Genomic DNA, 16,837 nt, shown 5'->3' with positions numbered 1-16,837 from the left:
AAAAAAAGGGGAGTCTATATACAATGTGTGCAAAAGGCATGAGGAGGTAGGCGAATAATTACAATATTGCAGATTAACACTGCAGTGATAAATGATCAGATGATCATGTACAGGTAGAGATATTGGTGTGCAAAAGAGCAGAAAAGTAAATAAATAAATAAAAACTGTGGGGATGAGGTAGGTGAAAATGGGTGGGCTATTTACCAATAGACTATGTACAGCTGCAGCGATCGGTTAGCTGCTCGGATAGCTGATGTTTGAAGTTGGTGAGGGAGATAAAAGTCTCCAACTTCAGCGATTTTTGCAATTTGTTCCAGTCACAGGCAGCAGAGTACTGGAACGAAAGGCGGCCGAATGAGGTGTTGGCTTTAGGGATGATCAGTGAGATACACCTGCTGGAGCGCGTGCTACGGATGGGTGTTGCCATCGTGACCAGTGAACTGAGATAAGGCGGAGCTTTACCTAGCATGGCCTTGTAGATGACCTGGAGCCAGTGGGTCTGGCGACGAATATGTAGCGAGGGCCAGCCGACTAGAGCATACAAGTCGCAGTGGTGGGTAGTATAAGGTGCTTTAGTGACAAAACGGATGGCACTGTGATAAACTGCATCCAGTTTGCTGAGTAGAGTGTTGGAAGCAATTTTGTAGATGACATCGCCGAAGTCGAGGATCGGTAGGATAGTCAGTTTTACTAGGGTAAGCTTGGCAGCGTGAGTGAAGGAGGCTTTGTTGCGGAATAGAAAGCCGACTCTTGATTTGATTTTCGATTGGAGATGTTTGATATGAGTATGGAAGGAGAGTTTGCAGTCTAGCCAGACACCTAGGTACTTATAGGTGTCCACATATTCAAGGTCGGAGCCATCCAGGGTGGTGATGCTAGTCGGGCATGCGGGTGCAGGCAGCGATCGGTTGAAAAGCATGCATTTGGTTTTACTAGCGTTTAAGAGCAGTTGGAGGCCACGGAAGGAGTGTTGTATGGCATTGAAGCTCGTTTGGAGGTTAGATAGCACAGTGTCCAATTACGGGCCGAAAGTATATAGAATGGTGTCGTCTGCGTAGAGGTGGATCAGGGAATCGCCCGCAGCAAGAGCAACATCATTGATATATACAGAGAAAAGAGTCGGCCCGAGAATTGAACCCTGTGGCACCCCCATAGAGACTGCCAGAGGGCCGGACAGCATGCCCTCCGATTTGACACACTGAACTCTGTCTGCAAAGTAATTGGTGAACCAGGCAAGGCAGTCATCCGAAAAACCGAGGCTACTGAGTCTGCCGATAAGAATATGGTGATTGACAGAGTCGAAAGCCTTGGCAAGGTCGATGAAGACGGCTGCACAGTACTGTCTTTTATCGATGGCGGTTATGATATCGTTTAGTACCTTGAGTGTGGCTGAGGTGCACCCGTGACCGGCTCGGAAACCAGATTGCATAGCGGAGAAGGTACGGTGGGATTCGAGATGGTCAGTGACCTGTTTGTTGACTTGGCTTTCGAAGACCTTAGATAGGCAGGGCAGAATGGATATAGGTCTGTAGCAGTTTGGGTCTAGGGTGTCTCCCCCTTTGAAGAGGGGGATGACTGCGGCAGCTTTCCAATCCTTGGGGATCTCAGACGATATGAAAGAGAGGTTGAACAGGCTGGTAATAGGGGTTGCGACAATGGCGGCGGATAGTTTCAGAAATAGAGGGTCCAGATTGTCAAGCCCAGCTGATTTATACGGGTCCAGGTTTTGCAGCTCTTTCAGAACATCTGCTATCTGGATTTGGGTGAAGGAGAACCTGGAGAGGCTTGGGCGAGGAGCTGCGGGGGGGCGGAGCTGTTGGCCGAGGTAGGAGTAGCCAGGCGGAAGGCATGGCCAGCCGTTGAGAAATGCTTGTTGAAGTTTTCGATAATCATGGATTTATCGGTGGTGACCGTGTTCCCTAGCCTCAGTGCAGTGGGCAGCTGGGAGGAGGTGCTCTTGTTCTCCATGAACTTCACAGTGTCCCAGAACTTTTTGGAGTTGGAGCTACAGGATGCAAACTTCTGCCTGAAGAAGCTGGCCTTAGCTTTCCTGACTGACTGCGTGTATTGGTTCCTGACTTCCCTGAACAGTTGCATATCACGGGGACTATTCGATGCTATTGCATTCCGCCACAGGATGTTTTGTGCTGGTCGAGGGCAGTCAGGTCTGGAGTGAACCAGGGGCTGTATCTGTTCTTAGTTCTGCATTTTTTGAACGGAGCATGCTTATCTAAAATGGTGAGGAAGTTACTCTTAAAAAATGACCAGGCATCCTCAACTGACGGGATGAGGTCAATGTCCTTCCAGGATACCCGGGCCAGGTCGATTAGAAAGGCCTGCTCACAGAAGTGTTTTAGGGAGCGTTTGACAGTGATGAGGGGTGGTCGTTTGGAGGCTGCTGGAACGGAGCAGATGGAATGGCATCAGACACCTGGAAACCATGCGTTTGATTCCATTCCACAGAATCCGCTCCAGTCATTACCATACACCCGTTCTCCCTAATTAAGGTGCCTCCAGCCTCCTGTGTATAGCCTATTGTAGTCATGTTTACTGTGTCGGATATCAACCTCTGAAGAGACAGACTTGATAAGATAACCTGTATTATTTGTACATTGGTCTCTATTTATCTCGGGTGTGGTTTGTTTTGTCCAATCAGCTGTCATAAGGAAATAACCTTGACAAGTGCCTTCTTTATAAGTGTGTCATAAACAAGATACACGTTCACCAAAGCCCCGTTTATACCTTCCGCTAACATGCATCCTTCATCCTGAACTTGTCCCGATCTTGTCCGTTTACACTTATAAGATCTAATCAAAACCAGATCAGAGTCTTTTTAATTGTCTACAACTGTCTAAAAATGTGGGCAAAATCAGAATGTGGAGAAGATCAGGACAAAGAACGCATGTTAGTACCAGGTATAAACGTGGCTCAAGAAGCTAATACCTGAATAACATTGATTACTAGGTGGAATGACAAACCAGGGGTATGTGAAAGCAATATGACTGACACGTGATCATAATAATAATACACTTTATTTGCATAGCATTTCTCGTACAACACATTGTAGCCCAAAGTGTTTTACAGTTAGCGTTGTGTAATAAAAAGTGTAGCTGACTAATTTCAGCACCACTCTGGATAAATATATACAGTTAAGGTTTTTATTAAGAGACAAAAGGATTAAATCAGCAAGTTTCATATAAAATATATTACACAAGAATGAGCTTAATATGTACACCTGTATTACCACTCTAAATATTCACAACTTTAATAGTGTTCATATATGATCACCGCATTGATTAACCAATATGCCCTAAACATTGGTTTTAGAACTACTTTACTGAGAACAATTACATGACTGGAAATCAACCAATGAGCTTCCTTCTCCTCACAGACGGAAGAGCAAATGACCAATGAATGTGCTGTGGTTATTGCTATTGTCAAAGATCCATGTATTGGCCCCAAGTTGCATGTAAACATGCTCTCCTACATTCAGCTGCAGCGAGATGCCATTGGTTGCGGTCTCATATCGGTTTCCAGAGACGTGGTTGTACACAGTAATCATCTGTTCTCCGTTGTTCATCAGTCGAAGCCCCAGGGGTCTGGAAGAAGTGTTGTGACCTGAGAAGCTGAAGTAGTAGACTCCCCTGACCGGTGCTGTGAAGATTCCTATAGGAAGGGGACAGGTCAATAAAAAAGGTTCAACCCTTATTTTACCAGGTAAGTTGACTGAGAACACATTCTCACTTACAGCAACAACCTGGGGTATAGATACTGGGGATGAATGAGCCAATTGGAAGCTGGGGATGATTAGGTGGCCGTAATGCTTTGAGAGTCAGATTGGGAATTTAACCAGGACACTGGGGTTAACACCCCAACTCTTATGATAAGAACCATGGGATCTTTAGTGACCACAGAGAGTCAGGACACCCGTTTAACGTCTAATCCGAAAGACGGCACCCTACACAGGGCAATGTCCCCAATCACTGCCTTGGTATCTTTTTGGGGGGACCAGAGGAAAGAGCATCTCCTACTGGTCCAGGACCAGCTCTGATCAGCTTCAGAGGGAAGCCAGCAGTGGGATGCAGGTTGGTATGCTGCTGACAATTCAAACAACCTATCTTATACATGTAACTGAAAACACATTGGTCTGTACTGCTTCAGTCAGTTGAGTGCATAATGATACACAATGTCTTCTTCTACTGTGAGGAATGATAATGAACTATTAAGACTTCTTATTAAAATAGGAACTACTGATTAAGTGAAGAGCGTGTGAGAGTGAGTCTAGAGAGTTAGAGGCCTATCTGTTGATGTGTTGTAAGCACTTCCAATGTTTGTGTAGACATTCTTGTAGATCAGAGTGATTTCAGTGTTGAAGGGGCCAATGTGGCCCACATTGCTGATGGAAGCTGCAAAAGCCACCTGTCTACCTATAATATATCCATGATAACACTGGGTTAAAGTCCATGTTCTGGTGGGATCTATACATCAATTCCTCATCGCTTAGTTAGTTGTTACAGAATTATCTAATGTTAGTTGAAAAGCTTACGTCGATTTATATAAGAAAAACTACAATCATACTCAGCAAATGTGCTGCTAGTTTACAGTCATCTGAGTTTGAACAAACAGTCATACGTATCATCTGTGTGGATCTCAATCTATTACCTTGAAGGTCTCTGATTAGTTCCTCCACCTGACTCTCAGTTTAGCTCCCACTGCTGTCAGCTCTGCTGTCAGCTCTGCTTTATGCTCTGCTTTCTGCTCTGCTTTCTGCTCTGCTTTCTGCTCTGCCGTTGCAGCTCGCATCTCTCTCAGCACACAAGAGATGCTGGACTAGCAGGTTTGTTGGCTGTCCACCGTGGCTTCTGCCTCGACTGCCTGTTCCTCTGCAGGAATCTCTTTGGCTCTGCTCTCTCTTCCCTGGTAGTCTAGCTGCTGAGTGATGTCATTCACTCTGATCTCGTCAGAGTCCTGAAGCTGAGCCACTGACAGGTGACAGAAGACTAAGGCTAGCAGAAGCGCCGCTGTCTTCATTCTTAGACTGGAAGAAAATTGATGATAATGCTGGATTCTTGTTGTCTTGGTTGTTTGTCTTGACTGTGTTTCTCTTCTTGTGGTTTATTTTGCTCAGGTCTCAGTCCTCTCTATATACCCTGCCTGTCCTAACAACTGCCATAAGGAAATAACTTGACTGCTTCAAAATAGTGTCATAAACAATATACACGTTCACCAAGAAACTAATACCTGAATAGCAATGATTAACTTAAAGTTGGCACGTGAAAACATCAATAATATGGTGGCAATAAGTCTCCTCCTCTTGTGGTTTGTTTTGATCAGGTCTCAGTCCTCTCTCTCTCTCTCTCTCTCTCTCTCTCTCTCTCCTCTCCTCTCTCTCGCGCTCTCTCTCTCTCTCTCTCTCTCCTCTCTCTCTCTCTCTATATCTCTCTCTCCTCTCTCTCGCGCTCTCTCTCTCTCTCTCTCTCTCTCTCTCTCTCTCTCTCTCTCTCTCTCTGCATGCTGGGAGTGATTGGTGCATGCTGGGAATTGTTTGAGTGAAGGAGTGCGTGTGTTGTGGAGAGTTAGATATTCACAACTTTATTTCGGTTTGCTATTGGTGGCATTTTGTTTTGGTGCATGATTATCGTTATTATTATTTTTTAGTGGTAGAATTAAGAATTTTGTTTTTCGTATCAAAATTACCCTGATTTTGGCGGGGATGGCAGCCCGAATGGGGATGCCGTCCCTGTCACTTCGGCATGGCTTTAGGTGTGTTACTGAAGCTGCTGTCACGGTGGAGGAGTTTCTGGTCGCCGTAGGAGAGAAGGTAGGATATGAGAATATTGCTTATGCATCCCGGATGAATAAAGCTGTGGTGGTATTTCTTAAAGAAGAGTGTCTGGTTGATCGTATGGTTGAGCATGGTGTACTTCCTAAAGGAATGTTTATTCAAGTTACGCCGCTTTTTTCCCCGTCAACAAGGGTAACGATTTCAAATGTACCACCGTTTATTCCAAATGAGCTATTGGAGCGTGAGTTATTGCGTTTTGGGAAGTTCGCCAGTTCAATTAAGGTTGTCCCGTTGGGTTGCAAACACCCGGCGTTGAAACAGGTAATGTCATTTCGGCGACAGGTGTTTATGTTTTTGGACTCACCGGAGCAGACTTTAGAGTTATCGTTTAAAATCAAGTATGACAATAGACTATATATGGCTCATGCTAGTACAGGTAGTCAACGGTGTTTTGAGTGTGGGGATGTTGGTCATAAGCGACATGCTTGCTCGAAAAGGGAGAAGGCAGAGGGAGGGGCGCAGGTGGTCATCGTAACGCCTGGGCCCGCTGATGTAGGGAGAGATGAGCTGACAGCGGTAGAGCAGCCACAAGCACCTGTTGCTGAGGAACAAGTTCTCCTTGTTGAGGGCACGGGGTTGCAAATTGTATTAGAAGGTAATGTTATGCTACAGAAAAATATTGTTGTAGAAGGTAAGGATGTATCTGAAGAGCCAGTTCCTCAGACTGGTGAGCAGGTGGCCAGTATGAGTGCTGGGGTAAAGGAGGGGGTTCATGTGGAGTTAGGCTCCCAGGGAGTGGAGGAGATGCCCACTACGAGTGCTGGGGTTCATGTAGAGCTAGGCTCCCAGGTAGTGGAGGAGTTGCCCATTATGAGTAATAAGGTACAGGAGGGTTTTCATGTGGAGCTAGGTTCCCAGGTAGTGTAGGAGATTCCCACTACGAGTCCTGGGGTTCATGTGGAGCTAGGCTCCCAGTTAATGGAGGAGATGCCCATTATGAGTAGTGATGTTCAGGTGGGGCTAGTCTCCCAGGTAGTGGAGGAGATGCTTGGTACGAGTGATGAGGTGCAAGTGGGGAGTGTTGAAAGGGATGTGGTAGAGGGGAGTCAGTTGTCTGTGGTCTCAGCTGAGGAGGATCAAGAGAAGGATATGGATATCTCTTTAGATATGACAGCTGATGGTGAGGATTCAGTTTATGATCTAGAGGAGGTAAATGGGTTTCTGGATCAGACTTTGAGGAAATCTGTCAAATTGTCAGATTATTTTGATGTTGATAAGTTTGTGAGGTCAGCTGTGATGTTACAGAAGACGGTGGGGTTAGACAAGCTGAGTGAGAAGAAGCGGTTTCGCTTAAGGAAATGTATTACTGCTGTCACAGCAGCAAAAGGTGGTGGGAAACGTAGTCAGGTTAAGAGAAGATTCAAATAATGATGATGATCATGCTTCATAGGGGGTCTTTTTTCTCCTTGGTTTCTCTGTGGTTTCTTCTGCTTTTCTTTTCTCTTTTCTATATGGAGGTACTAAGGGTCGGTTCTCTCAATATTAATGGGGGAAGGGACAGGAATAAGAGGGTTTGGGTATTAGAAGTAATAAAACAGAAAAGGCTTAATGTAGTTTTCCTACAGGAGACACATAGTGATGAGGAAAATGAGGTTGACTGGGGTATGTGGTGGGAGGGGCAGCATGTACTCAGTCATGGTACTAATTTCAGTACTGGGGTGGCAATCTTGTTTTCCTCAGGCTTAGGGGTGACTGTGGTATCTACAACAGAGATTGTCAAGGGTCGGGTTTTATTGGTCAAGGTGGATGTTATGTTTTTTTTTTTTTTTTTTTGAATGTTTATGCTCCTAATGAGGGTACAGAGCGTGTTGCTGTTTTTGATCAAATAAAGGAAACCTTAAGACAGTGTGATCAAGAGGGGTGTATGGTTTTAGGGGGTGACTGGAACTGTACAGTGGATTTTACTGTTGATCGCACCGCTGAAGAACCTCACCTGCGGTCAGCCACTTGCCTGTCTGGTTTATTAACTGAGTTTGAGCTTTCTGATGTGTGGAGAGTAAGGAATGCAAAAGTTAGGCAGTACACATGGCTAAAAATTAATGAAGGTCGTGTCAGTGCAGCAAGGTTAGACAGGTTGTATGTATCCGAGCAATACTGTAGTAGGGTTGGAAAGTGTGCCATTACTCCTGTGGGATTTTCTGATCATCATATTGTTTCTGTTGATATTCACTTGTCCTGTCCACGAAGGTCATCACCTTACTGGTATTTTAATGTTAAATTGTTACATGATGTCATGTTTTGTGACAGGTTTTTGTTGTTTTGGGAAAAATGGAGAGGTATAAAAGGGAATTTTGAGTCCTTGAGACAATGGTGGGAGGTTGGGAAGGCCCAAATACGAGTATTTTGTCAACAGTATACTGCTCTGTCTCAAACTGAATTTAAAGAGACTATCAAGGCCCTTGAACAGGACATCAAGTCTATTGAATTGAAGCTGCTCACTCAGAATGACCCCGGACTAGTCATGAATTTACAGGACAAGAGACATGAACTGAGGTCGTTTCTACATGAAAGAGTGAAGGGTGCCTTGATTAGGTCTCGTTTCGCTTCCCTCAAGGATATGGATGCTCCTAGTGCTTTTTAAAAAAACCTAGGACAGTCGACGTTTCAACGTAAACAGATGGTCTGCCTTCGTCTCCCTGATGGGAAGGTGACCACGGATGACAGTGAAATGCGTCAACATGCTGTGGATTTCTACTCGTCCCTCTATAAGGCAGAGAATTGTGACTCTCTGTGTACTGAACAGTTGTTACATGGTCTTCCTCAATTGGGACCTGAGCAGAGAGTCGCATTGGATGCTGACATTACACTGCAGGAGCTGTCCACAGCAGTTGTGCAGCTCTCAACAGGCCGAGCCCCTGGCATCGATGGTTTACCATCTGAGTTCTATAAGCACTTTTGGGCGTCTATTGGGGAGGATATTTATGAAGTGCTGTGTGAATCCTTTCATGAGGGTTCTCTTCCTGTATCCTGTCAACGTGCGGTGCTTTCACTGTTGCTAAAAAAGGGGGATTTGGCTCATAAAGAAATTGGAGACCTGTTGCTTTGCTGTGCAGAATACAAAATTGTTTCTAAATGTCTCTCAAACAGGTTGAAAGAGTATCTGGGACTGTTGATCCACAAAGACCAGTCCTACTGTGTACCTGATCGCTCTATTGTTGACAATTTGTTTATAATAAGAGATGTTTTAGACATTTGTAAACTGTCTAATATAAATGTGGGTTTACTTTATTTGGATCAGGAGAAGGCTTTTGATCGTGTGGACCACCAGTACTTGTTTAAAACAATGAAAGCCTTTGGTTTTGGGGATGTTTTTCTGTCTTGGGTGAATTTACTGTATGCTGGAGCCTCGTGTATGGTGAAGGTGGGGGGTGGTTTGAGTTGCCCCATCCCTGTCCAAAGGGGCATCAGGCAGGGATGCCCAATTTCAGGGCAGTTATATAGTCTGGCGATTGAACCAATGCTTTGTTTTTTAAGAGCGAAGCTTACTGGTTTCTCTGTGCCAGGTGTAATGAAGGGTCCCACGATAGCACTGTCTGCGTATGCAGATGACGTGATAGTTTTTATTACAGGGGGTGAGGATGTTAAGGTTCTCTCAAACACTTTAAAGGTGTATGAGGGGGCCTCCTCAGCTAGAGTCAATTGGGGAAAGAGTGAAGCGCTGTGGGCAGGTCGGCTTCTAACGGGGTCCACTCCAAGGTTACCAGGGGGGCTTCAGTGGGGCAGAGATGGGATGAAGACTTTGGGGGTTTTTCTAGGCTCTGATGTCTTTCAGAAAAAGAACTGGGAGGGTGTATTGGAGAAAGTGTGTGCCAGACTGTCAAGATGGAAATGGTTGCTACCCCAGCTGTCTTATAGGGGAAGGGTCCTGGTAGCTAATAATCTTGCTGCCTCTACCCTGTGGCACAGACTAATGATTTTACAGCCACCAAAGGGTCTGATACAAGAGCTTCAGAGGACCCTTGTCAATTTCTTCTGGTCTGGGCAACACTGGATTAAAGCTGCAGCCCTGTACCTGCCACTGCACGAGGGTGGGCAAGGCCTGGTGGACATTTCCTCTAGGATAATGGCTTTCCGGCTTCAAGCAGCCCAGAGACTGTTGTACAGAGACTGTTCGAGCTGGGTTGAAACAGCCTACACATTGATGAGGAGAGCGGGCTGTTTGGGCTTAGACAAGCATCTTTTCCTCTTAAACCTGGAGGGGGGTGATTTGACTGGCCTGACTCCATTTTATGAGTCTGTTATGCAGGCTTGGAGAGTCTTTGTCAAGTCCCGTAAGGCCGGCGCGCCACCAGGGATGTGGCTTTTTGAAGAGCCTCTTTTTCATAACACTGCCATCCAGTCCCGTGTTCTGGGTTCAGCTAGCCTACGTTCATGCCTGTTAGGCGTGGGGTGTACCAAGCTGGGTCATCTGATGCGGAGCAGGAGCAGATCGTTGGAGGAGCTGGGAGAAAGAGCGGGGATCCGATCATCTCGCCTACTGAGGAAGGTCGTCGATGAGGTCTGCGACTCGTTGCCAGTGCTTCATCTGCAGTATGTGACTGACACTTCTAATTCTGATCGGTGGAAGGAGGGTCTGGATTATGTGTTCCCTGCACTGATTGTTAGTGCTGCGATAGGGGCATTTGAAGAGGACGTGGGGATGCTGCTTTCCTTCGATACCCCGGAGCTGGGGGAGTTCAAGGAGGTGGGAAAGAAGGCCATGTACAGAACATGTGTAAAGGTGTCCCATGCCTCTTCCCTGGAAGGGGTAAAATCGATGAGGTGGGCGGATGTGCTTGGTCCAGGTGCCTCTCCAAAAGGCTGTTGGCGATCATTATATAAACTGCCTATTGATAAGAGGACAGCTGACCTCCAATGGAGGATAATACGTGGAGCCATAGCCACCAACATGCATCTGGTACACCTGGACCCTACTGTTGGGGAGGGGTGTCCATTCTGTGCGGAGTCTGAATCTCTGGCACATCTGTTTTTACTGTGTCCCAGGTTGGTTGGGATGATTGAACTGATCACTGATTGGTTCTCAACGTTGGGAGAGGTTTTTTCTTCCCAACTGTATATATTTGGGCCAAAGTATAGGTTCAGTCAAAAGGGTGTAGTTGTGTTGCTTAATTTTGTGTTAGGGGCAGCAAAATTAGCGATATGGAAGACCCGAAAGAACATTATTCGGGGACAGGGGTCTGTGGATGTGGTGGGAATGCTGGAGGGAATGTTGGCAGCGAGACTAAGGGTTGAGTTTGCTTATTATAAACTTGTCAACAATATCGATCTGGTTTTGAGTATATGGGGCATTCAGAGGCTGTTGTGTGTAGTTACTGTGGAGGAGGAATTGGAGTTGTGTTTTTAATTGATGTGTAACTGTGGTTTTGTATGAGTATTTATTGTGTGGTGGGCCCCCAGACCCAATAAAGAGTATTTAAAACTCAAACACTCTCTCTCTCTCTCTCTCTCTCTCTCTCTCTCTCTCTCTCTCTCTCTCTCTCTCTCTCTCTCTCTCTCTCTCTCTCTCTCTCTCTCTCTCTCTCTCTCTCTCTCTCTCTCTATATATATATATATATATATATATATATATATATATATATATATCCAACTCCCAAGGAAATAACCTTGAAAAATGCATGCTTTAAAAAAGTATAATGAACCCGTTTTACAGTAATAGGCTAGACAAGATGCATGTTCAACAACAAGTGAATACAGTGAAGGTGAACAGAAGAAAACAATGGATAACTGATAAGTGATAAGGGATAACTGATAACTGATAACAAGGGATAAGTGATAAGGGATAACTGATAACAATGGATAAGGGATAACTGATAACAAGGGATAAGTGATAAGGGATAACTGATAAGTGATAAGGGATAACTGATAACAGGGGATAAGTGATAAGTGATAACAAGGGATAAGTGATAACAGGGGATACGTGATAACAAGGGATTAGTGATAAGGGATAACTGATAACAAGGGATAACTGATAAGTGATAACTGATAACAAGGGATAACTGATAACAGGGGATAACTGATAACAGGGGATAACTGATAAGTGATAATAAGGGATAAGGGATAACTGATAACAAGGGATAACTGATAAGTGATAACAAGGGATAACTGATAACAAGCACTTAACCCTGACGTGATGTTATTGACATTAGAAAGTCATATTTTTACGGCGTGCTATTACAGTTTCTCTCAATTGCTTGAGCACATTTTGTCCAAACAGAATTCACAATAAAAAATACATTTCATTTGCAAAATGCATTGACTCTCGAAACGTTAAATAAATGACACAAAATCAACTACCTCCATCAAAACATACAACTTACCAAATGAAAAGTGATTTCAATCAGTTGTTACACAACGCCCCAATAAATACTATCAACATACTCTAACATGGTTAACTCTCTTTTATATGTCTGGCCCATTTGTTGTTACTATGATTATAGAATTTACCACAAAAGGCAAGTAAACATATTATCACAGCATGGGCTAGATTCTTTTGTCCTAAAATAATTTTACCAAAGATGACCAATGCAGAAAGATTGTCAATATCCAGAAACAATATCCAAAATATTCCATTTGAACTGAGAGCTGAACTATCTTCCTCTATGGGCCCCTCTACTTCTCCTCTGTCTTTGTCTTCGGCCTCTTCCTTGGTCCATTCTTGCAAACAGCAACTCAGAGGAGACCTCTTTTAAGCATGAATAAGGAATGATTGCTGATTGAACAATTGTGCAAAGAAGTGTTGCACACGTGCAGAAGAGGTCCACATTCCTGGAAGTAAGTTGTATCAGCTGTGACCAGATGTTTTCATTTTGTTTGTCAAAACTCAACTGAGTTTGGCTTCTTTTGTTAAGAGTTATGTTTGCTGTTTTGTAAAAATGTGCTAAGCTTTTGCATTGTATGTGAAAGCAATGAGACATGACTTACAGTTTAACAAAAAATAATTATGTTGTGCTCATGAGGTTAAGATGGAGATCAAGTGGATCCCATTTTCATTACAAGTGTCTTAGCAATTGTAATTACCAGGGGGAAAGTATTTAACGTGACTCATCTCCCATTTTTGTGTCCAATATTTGTATCTGTACTAATTCAATACTGATTCTGCATGTTGAGTTCAACAATGCCTGATTTACACTACCGGGCCAAATCAAGCCAAACCGTGCCAAGCCGAGCCGAACTGGGCAGGCCTGCTTACGCATCCACCAGACTGGCACCATGCTGGAGAGGACAACGTGAAAAGAAAACACCAGAACCAACCCAGTACAGTTAGGTCCTGTTGTGTGAATCAGGCACAAGACACTATCCATGCAAGTCTTCTGACATGGCCCAGTCTGAGAGATATAGTCTCAGATAACAGATTTAGTGGCAGGAAGTCACCCTTTCCTACTTCCTCTCTGTGCTTTTACACAGGATGTGGTTGGTGTAACCAGTGGAGGGCAAATGTGAATGTTTTCAATGATTCATTCTTTCACTTCTTCCTTGTATCATTGCTCAATAATGTACAAAATAATGATGCAATCATGGATATTAAAATGAGTGAGTAATAACATTATGTACAACACTCAGGGAACTCAGACATTAAGGGGATGTATATTAACATTATGTACAACACTCAGGGACCTCAGACATTAAAGGGATGTATATTAACATTATGTACAACACTCAGGGACCTCAGACATTAAGGGGATGTATATTAACATTATGTACAACACTCAGGGACCTCAGACATTAAGGGGATGGATATTAACATTATGTACAACACTCAGGGACCTCAGACATTAAGGGGATGTATATTAACATTATGTACAACACTCAGGGACCTCAGACATTATGTGTACAACATTATGGGACTCAGGGACCTCAGACATTAAGGGGATGTATATTAACATTATGTACAACACTCAGGGACCTCAGACATTAAGGGGATGTATATTAACATTATGTACAACACTCAGGGACCTCAGACATTAAGGGGATGTGTAATAACATTATGTACAACACTCAGGGACCTCAGACATTAAGGGGATGTATATTAACATTATGTACAACACTCAGGGACCTCAGACATTAAGGGGATGTATATTAACATTATGTACAACACTCAGGGACCTCAGACATTAAGGGGATGTGTAATAACATTATGTACAACACTCAGGGACCTCAGACAACACTCAGGGACCTCAGACATTAAGGGGATGTATATTAACATTATGTACAACACTCAGGGACCTCAGACATTAAGGGGATGTGTAATAACATTATGTACAACACTCAGGGACCTCAGACATTAAGGGGATGTATATTAACATTATGTACAACACTCAGGGACCTCAGACATTAAGGGGATGTGTAATAACATTATGTACAACACTCAGGGACCTCAGACATTAAGGGGATGTATATTAACATTATGTACAACACTCAGGGAACTCAGACATTAAGGGGATTAAGGGGATGTATATTAACATTATGTACAACACTCAGGGACCTCAGACATTAAGGGGATGTATATAACATTATGTACAACACTCAGGGACCTCAGACAGACATTATTACAACACTCAGGGACCTCAGACATTAAGGGGATGTGTAATAACATTATGGGATTAAGGGATGTGTAATAACATTATGTACAACACTCAGGGAACTCAGACATTAAGGGGATGTATATTAACATTATGTACAACACTCAGGGAACTCAGACATTAAGGGGATGTATATTAACATTATGTACAACACTCAGGGACCTCAGACATTAAGGGGATGTGTAATAACATTATGTACAACACTCAGGGACCTCAGACATTAAGGGGATGTATATTAACATTATGTACAACACTCAGGGACCTCAGACATTAAGGGGATGTGTAATAACATTATGTACAACACTCCGGGACCTCAGGCATTAAGGGGATGTGTATTAACATTATGTACAACACTCAGGGACCTCAGACATTAAGGGGATGTATATTAACATTATGTACAACACTCAGGGACCTCAGACATTAAGGGGATGTGTAATAACATTATGTACAACACTCAGGGAACTCAGACATTAAGGGGATGTATATTAACATTATGTACAACACTCAGGGACCTCAGACATTAAGGGGATGTGTAATAACATTATGTACAACACTCAGGGATGTGTAATTGTGTAATATTGAGTATTTGGGGGGGGGGGGGGGGGGGAGTCCTGAATCTGTCCTTCTAGCTTAGTTTTTTGATGTTTGACCCATGTCTCTCACCGTGTCGCGCTGCATCTTCTTGTACCTAAAGCAAATACCTGTAAAAATCAGACAATAAGAAATTTCTAATCTATCTAATGTGACATGGCAAGATTGGATCCGGTATTTGAAGCCTTTTCCAGAAATGAGAATTGCACTGGTTTGCTGGACCATCTGCCATAAACAAAAGGGGACAGCTTGATGAAAACGCTTTACATGAGGGTTAAAATCCTGTTCCCTAGTGATGATCCTGACCTTTACGTATAGCTTTAGTAAAGCAGACATGGTCGAGCCTCAGACCCTGATTAGCTCTGACCCTATTTCAATGTTTCTTTAAAATGCATTTCGACCTCTTTAGTTCCTAATGTTTCTTACAGACAGGATGGAGAGAGAGAGGCAGAAAGATAGTATGAGGGAGGGACAGAGGGAAGGGGAGAGAGAGACAAAGAGAGAGAGAGAGATATAGGGAGTCAAAGAGATGAGAGAGAGACAGAAACAGAGAGAGAGACAGAGAGGGAAACAGAGAGACACAGAGAGAGAGAGGAAGAAAGAGAGGAAGTGGGAAGGGGGAGAGACAGAGGGAAGGAGAGAGAGACAGAGAGAGACAAAGAGAGAGAGATATAGGGAGTCAAAGAGATGAGAGAGAGACAGAAACAGAGAGAGAGACAGAGAGGGAAACAGAGAGACACAGAGAGAGAGAGGAAGAAAGAGAGGAAGTGGGAAGGGGGGGAGAGACAGAGGGAAGGAGAGAGAGACAGAGAGAGACAAAGAGAGAGAGATATAGGGAGTCAAAGAGATGAGAGAGAGACAGAAACAGAGAGAGAGACAGAGAGGGAAACAGAGAGACACAGAGAGAGAGAGGAAGAAAGAGAGGAAGTGGGAAGGGGGAGAGACAGAGGGAAGGAGAGAGAGACAGAGAGAGACAAAGAGAGAGAGATATAGGGAGTCAAAGAGATGAGGGAGAGAGACAGAAACAGAGAGAGAGACAGAGAGGGAAACAGAGAGACACAGAGAGAGAGAGGAAGAAAGAGAGGAAGTGGGAAGGGGGGGGGAGACAGAGGGAAGGGGAGAGAGAGACATAGAGAGACAAAGAGAGAGAGATATAGGGAGTCAAAGAGATGAGAGAGAGACAGAAACAGAGAGAGAGACAGAGAGGGAAACAGAGAGACACAGAGAGAGAGAGGAAGAAAGAGAGGAAGTGGGAAGGGGGAGAGACAGAGGGAAGAGAGAGAGACAGAGAGAGACAAAGAGAGAGAGATATAGGGAGTCAAAGAGATGAGGGAGAGAGACAGAAACAGAGAGAGAGACAGAGAGGGAACAGAGAGACACAGAGAGAGAGAGAGGAAGAAAGAGAGGAAGTGGGAAGGGGGGGAGAGACAGAGGGAAGGAGAGAGAGACAGAGAGAGACAAAGAGAGAGAGATATAGGGAGTCAAAGAGATGAGGGAGAGAGACAGAAACAGAGAGAGAGAGAGAGGGAAACAGAGAGACACAGAGAGAGAGAGGAAGAAAGAGAGGAAGTGGGAAAGGGGGGAGAGACAGAGGGAAGGGGAGAGAGAGACATAGAGAGAGAGATATAGGGAGTCAAAGAGATGAGAGAGAGACAGAAACAGAGAGAGACAGAGGGGGAAACAGAGAGACACAGAGAGAGAGAGGAAGAAAGAGAGGAAGTGGGAAGGGGGGGGAGACAGAGGGAAGGGGAGAGAGAGACATAGAGAGAGAGATATAGGGAGTCAAAGAGATGAGAGAGAGACAGAAACAGAGAGAGAGACA

At 44.2% G+C, this 16,837-nt stretch overlaps 1 long non-coding RNA gene across 1 annotated transcript; it reads right to left on the bottom strand.

The window, feature by feature from the left end:
* Positions 1-3,013: 3,013 nt before the first annotated feature.
* LOC115123978 (uncharacterized) lies at positions 3,014-5,396 on the bottom strand. The gene is made up of 2 exons (XR_003862701.2): positions 4,663-5,396; positions 3,014-3,666 (listed from the first exon to the last, which is right to left on the bottom strand). It is a non-coding gene; the product is annotated as an uncharacterized LOC115123978 (long non-coding RNA).
* Positions 5,397-16,837: the final 11,441 nt, after the last annotated feature.

The sequence above is a fragment of the Oncorhynchus nerka genome, linkage group LG9b (genome assembly GCF_034236695.1).
Source record: "Oncorhynchus nerka isolate Pitt River linkage group LG9b, Oner_Uvic_2.0, whole genome shotgun sequence".
Classification (NCBI taxonomy): Eukaryota; Metazoa; Chordata; class Actinopteri; order Salmoniformes; family Salmonidae; genus Oncorhynchus; species Oncorhynchus nerka.
The sequence above is the reverse complement of the archived record's forward strand: the minus strand, read 5'-3'. Positions and strand labels throughout refer to the sequence as shown.